Raw genomic sequence first — 6,445 nt, forward strand, 5'->3', positions numbered from 1 at the left:
TTGAAAGTTTAAGGTGAACATTTAAGCTTAACGTTTAAAGATTAGAAACAACTACAAAAAAAAAAAACTCCAATAGGCTTATAATGCAAATGAATAGGAAAATTATACTAAGACATCTCAAATTTAAAGAAGAATGTCCCAATCACAAAAACTTAATGTGTAATTGCATAAAAATGCCAGTGGAGTGAAATTAGAAATTCAACAGATGATCCCCAAATAAAATATTTCTGCATATATAAGAACAACTGTTCCCTAACTCTTCTTAAATAAAAGTGTCAATAATTAAGTGCAATTTAAATCATCTAATACAAATCAATCAATTCATTTTTATGAAATCACCCAGGGGAATCAAGACAAGGTAACTTTCACTGAAAATACAATTTCTCATTTAATTAATAAACAATTACTGAGAGATTATTGGCATTAGAAGGAAGACACATTTATTAATAAGAAAAAATAAATACAATATAAACCTTTACCCTTGAAGAACTCCTGGTTGAAGGAAACTGATCATATGCAACTAAGAATTTGAGAATACTGACCATGATTTTTTGATGAATGTTCAAATAAACAACAGATTGACTATTATAATAGATTGAATTTGCCTAAGATGCCAGTGACTTGTAAGAAAAAATTTACAAGGTCTGACATGTGGTGAGAGCTGAACTTGGTGTCACATAGTGTCCTTTTTCTGGACTTTTCACCAGTAATAACTTTTGCTTTTAGCAACTATTTAAAAATGGTTAATTTAACCAGCCTGGGCAATATACTGAGAACTCGCTACACAAAATACAAAAATTAGCTGGGCATGGTGGCGCATGCCTGTGGTTCCATCTACTTGGGAGGCTGAGGCAGGAGGATTGCTTGAGCCCAGGAGTTAGAAGCTGCAGTGAGCCATGATTGCACCACTGTACTCCAGCCTGGGCAACAGAGCAAGATCCTGTCTCAAAGAAAAAAAAAGGTTAATTTAAATGCATTTTTATTCCTTTTAGCGTTGCTGTATCTTCTTAAGTACATCTCTCCAATAGTCTTTATCTATTCAAGGTATCTACTCTGGTAGCCCGACTTAGGTTCATCTTAATTTTCCTGAGCTGTTAAGGACCTCACAGGGCCACTACTCTAAAGATATTGTTTCTCAAACTTTAGTGGGCATCAGAATCACAGGGAGGGCTTGTTAAAAAATAGGTTGCAGCAGGGCGCGGGGGCTCACACCTGTAATCCCAGCACTTTGGGAAGCCTAGACGGGCGGATCACAAGGTCAAGAGATTGAGACCATCCTGGCCAACATGGTGAAACCCTGTCTCTACTAAAAATACAAAAATTAGCCAGGTATGGTGGCATGCGCCTGTAGTCCCAGCTACTCGGGAGGCTGAGGCAGGAGAATCTCTTGAACCCAGGAGGGGAGGTTGCAGTGAGCTGAGATCGGGCCACTGCACTCCAGTGTGAGTGACAGAGCGAGACTCCGTCTAGTCTCAAAAAACAAACAAACAAAAATAGGTTGCTAGCCCAACCCTCAGAATTTATGGAATGGAGTTCTACTCACTGAGTAGGTCTTGAATGGAGCCCCAAAATTTGGATTTCTAATTAGTTGCCAGGTGATAGTAATACTACTCATCCAAGAATCACAATATGAGAACCACCGTTCTAAGTGATATCTATTTGCTTGTTTTCAGAAGTAAGATAGTTGAGATCACAAGAAGAGTTGAGGAAACCAAGAAAGAATTTTCTTATTCCCATGAAAATCTCAGGCCTAGTTCTGTGTATTCATGTATTCAGCGCAATCTTTTCCCTTCTGCAGGGTTCTGGTATTGGGTGTCTTTTTTTTTTTTTTTTGAGACAGAGTTTCGCTCTTGTCTCCCAGGCTGGAGTGCAATGGCGCAATCTCGGCTCACTGAAACCTCTGCCTCCTGGGTCCAAGTGATTCTCCTGCCTCGGCCTCCCGAGTGGCTGGGATTACAGGCACCCACCATCAGCATTTTGCTGCCCAATTCTTAAATATTACACACAACCAACGAATATCAGAAGTTTGAGGGAAGTCTCTCTTGTGGGAGAGAGAAATTGAAATAACAAAAAGTGAATTGGTGAAAACAGAGACTAAAGAAGGAAAATAAAACTATATATAGTTAGACATATTTACTATTTCTAGAGTTACATGTGAGATACATACATATATATGTAGTCAGGAGAAAGTTGCAACCATGAAACAAAAGCAGACAGAATAATTTTTGTTAAAAAGAAGAAATAGTGTTCAGGATATTAAAAAAAGAGCCTTAGGATTGAAAATAGGAGGCTGGGCATGGTGGCCCATGCCTATAATCCTAACATTTTGGGAGGCCGAGGTGGATGGATTTCCTGAGCTCAGGAGTTTGGGACCAGCCTGGGCAAAACCAGTGAAATCCTGTATCTACTTAAAAAAATAAAAATAAAAATAAAGAAAAAGCAAAAGAAAAGAAAACAGAAAAGTAGAAATGAAAAAAAAAAAAGATTAGAAAAGAAAATTAAGGAAATTTAAGCAGAAAGACAGAGAAGACCAGTTCAAGAAGTTCAGAATTCAAATAGTAAGAGCTCAGAAAAAAAAAAAGTAAATGAAATAATCTAAGAAAAATTCTCTGAATTGAAGTATAAATTACCAAATTGAATGAATTCATCAAGTGGACACCACAATGGATAAAAATAGATCTACACCAAAGTCTGTGATCAGGAAATCTGAGTACACAGCAGACAAAGAGAAGACCTTTAAGCTTCCAGACAGGACACAAAAGAAGACAAATAGAAAGGACTGAAAGTAAAAAATGGAATCCATTGTTTTACAACAACATTGGAAGCAAGCGGGCAATGGAACGAGACTTTCAAAGATTCTTTTTTTTTTTTTTTTTTGAGACGGAGTCTCGCTCTGTCACCCAGGTTGGAGTGCAGTGGCTATCATAAGTGCAGTCACAGCACACTACAGCCTCCAATTCCTGGGCTCAAGCAATCCTCCCACCTCAGCCTTCAGCATAGCTGGGACAAGAAATGTGTACCACCACGCCCACCTTCCAATATGCACATTTCTAATAGCTAGCTGTCACGTTACTCACTAGAATGAGAGAAGCATTCCAAACACTAAATACTTTTTGGAATGTATCCCTGCCACGTATTTGAAAAGGCAGGTGCAGACCCGGTGAGGTGGCTCACACTTGTAATCCCAGCACTTTGGGCGGCTGAGGTGGGCGGATCACCTGAGGTCAGGAGTTCAAGACCAGCCTGGCCAACAACCGCATCTCTACTAAAAATACAAAAAAATTAGCCAGGCTTGGTGGTAGGCGCCTGTAATCCCAGCTGCTTCGGAGGCTGAGGCAAGAGAATTGCTTGAACCTGGGAGTCAGAGGTTGCAGTGAGCCAAGACTGCACCACTGCACTCCAGCCTGGGTGACAGAGTGGGATTCTGTGTCAAAAAAAAAAAAAAAAAGAAAAGGAAAGAAAGGCCAGGTGCATAGGAACTAAGCCAACAAATAGAACTTATTCTAAATCTGAAAAAAGACTAGATTTCTTATTCTGCTCTACCCATTTAACCTGTCCTTGTTTGGAATTTAAAAGTTTGAAAACTGATGTTGAGTACCAACAGGGACTGAAGACAACCCATTAGAATGTAAGCTCCATGGAGACAGGATTTTTTTTTCTAGTTTTTCATTAGTATAGTCCAAGCATAGAAGACAGTTCTGGCACAAAGTATGTACTTAATATATATTTATTCAATTGATGAAAAACTGAAAGAATAAATTAATGGCAGAGGCAGTCAGGAGTCTACAAAATAGCAGCTGAATTTATAAGGACTCAAGCTTTTGAAAAATTAAATTAAATCATCATTCATAACTTTCTACTGACCACCTTTACAACCAAACCTGCAAAAGAATGGTAGTGGATATTTGTCATAGTCCAAGATGATGAATGACCATCATCTTTTTAAACAACTTTTTTTTTTTTTTTTTTTTTGAGACAAAGTCTCACTCTGTCACCCAGGGCAGACTGCAGTAGTGCAAACACAGCTCACTGCAGACTCAGCCTCCTGGGCTCCAACAATCCTCTCGCCTCAGCCTCCCAGATACCTGCAACCACAGGTGCATGCTACCATATCCAGCTAAATTTTAAAAATTTTTTGTAGAGATGGGGTCTTGCCATGTTGCCCAGGCTGGTTTCAAACTCGTGGGCTCAAGCAATCCTCCCCTTGGCCTCCCAAAGTACTGGGATTACAGGTGTGGGCCACTATGTTAAACAACCATACTACATTAAAGGACTTTTTTGTGGTATTAAAGGACATGCTCAAGCGATTCTCCTGCCTCAGTCTCCTGAGTAGCTGGGACTACAGGCATCTGCCATCATGCCCAACTAATTTTAAAATTTTTTGTAGAGACAGGGTTTCCCTGTTTCTCAGGCTGGTCTTGAACTCCTGGGCCCAAGCCATTCACCCACCTCGGCCTCCCAAAGTGCTGGAATCACAGGCATGAGCCACTGCATCCAACAACTCTTTTAACAACAGCTATCCTTTCCCTATTCTCATCATATGACTGGCAAGTCACCAAATACTTAAGTTTTTAGTCTGTACAAGTTTTACTTTACTGGCAAAAGGGAGGATTTTTTTCAGGTGCTTTGATGTGGTAAGTATTCTTTGCTTTTTGATTTTTTTCTTAGAGCATCTATTTTGGAAATAATTAATCCTTAATCTGTGGGAGTAGCCTACACAAATCTCTAAATATGTAAGCTGACTTCCATCATGCCATTACAAGCACCTGAGTACGGCCTTCCTTAAAAAGGTACCCAATATGGCCAGGCGCAGTGGCTCACACCGGTAATCCCAGCATTTTGGGAAGCCGAGGTGGGCAGATCACCTGAGGTCAGGAGTTCGTGACCAACCTGGACAACATGGCAAAACCCCGTCTCTATTAAAAATACAAAAAATTAGACGGGCGTGGTGGCAGGCGCCTATAATCCCAGCTATTCAGGAGGCTGGGACATGATAATTGCTTGAACTTGGTGGGTGGAGGTTGCAGTGAGCCGAGATTGCGCCGTTGCACTCCAGCCTGCAACAGAGCGTGACACTGTCTAAAACAAAAAACAAAAAACAAACAAAAAATTTGGGGGACCAGGTGCAGTGGCTCACGCCTGTAATTCCAGCACTTAGGGAGGCTGAGGCAGGCAGATCACCTGAGCCCAGGAGTTTGAGACCAGCCTGGGCAACATGGTGAAACTCTGTCTCTACAAAAAAATACAAAAATTAGCTGGGTATGGTGGTGTGCGCCTGTGATGCTAGCTACTCGGGAGGCTGAGGTTGGAGGATTCCTTGAGCCCAGAAGGTCGAGGCTGCAGTGAGCCGTGACTGCACTACTGTACTCTAGCCTGGGCGACAGAGCAAAATCCTGTCTGAAAAAAAAATTGTTTTGAAAATTTCATTACTGATGTCTTAGTGTGGTTTTGGGAAGGAACAAAATTTGGAGCATGTGTTCAACTGCCATCTCTACCTAGAAGTGAATAACAATTCATTTCTCAACACATGTTTTTTGAGCAATTTACTACTTGCTAGGAACTGTGCCAAGATACACACAGAAATATGGAAAAAGGTTATTAATTCATTTTTTCTGATTAACTCTACTAAGTTAAAAAAATGGAAATATCTCTCCAAGTTTGATGCTCTAGATTGTTTAGCAGTTTTTTTCCTTTCCTGGCCTCTGAATTTGTCTCGATTTTGGTGTAAATGTGTGTTTTTATAAAATATGAAAGGAGATTCTAAAGGGGAAAAAGATACTGAGTGTAAAAGATATTGAGTGACAATTGGGGGGGCATGTCCTCATATCTGAATATAGCATTCATATAAGCCATCTAAGTGTCTTAAATAGTGGATAAAAATGATATTGGCAAGGAGTAGAGAACTATTTTTATCTATCAACATTCAGAGGGAAAAGACGAAATCTCTACCAGGAAATACCACAACAGTGGGAGGTTCTTGCTGGCTGGTGGAAAAGAATGCGGAGAGTAGATGGTTGGTCATTAGTAGAATTTGGCTCATGAGAGAGTAAAAAGTCTTGGCTTTTAGTTCATCAATGATGGTAGTGCCATGAACTGAGGATACTACTTATTAAACTCACTGTTACATAAATTATCCATTAGTCACAAGGGGACAGTTATTCTCCTTTTCTCTTTTCTGAGACAGTTTCATTCCCATTGCCCAGGCTGGAGTGCAATGGTGCAATCTTGGCTCACTGCAGCCTCCGCCTCCCGGGCTCAAGCAATCCTCCTGCCTCAGCCTCCCAAGTAACTGAGACTACAGGCGCACGTGACCATGCCCAGCTATTTTTTGTATTTTTTGTAGAGACAGGGTTTCTCCATATTGCCCAGGCTGGTCTGAAACTCCTGGGCTCAAGCAATCCGCCAGCCTCAACCTCCCAAAGTGCTGGGATTATGGGCATAAGCC

The sequence above is a fragment of the Pan paniscus genome, chromosome 16 (assembly GCF_029289425.2).
Source record: "Pan paniscus chromosome 16, NHGRI_mPanPan1-v2.0_pri, whole genome shotgun sequence".
Lineage (NCBI taxonomy): Eukaryota > Metazoa > Chordata > Mammalia > Primates > Hominidae > Pan > Pan paniscus.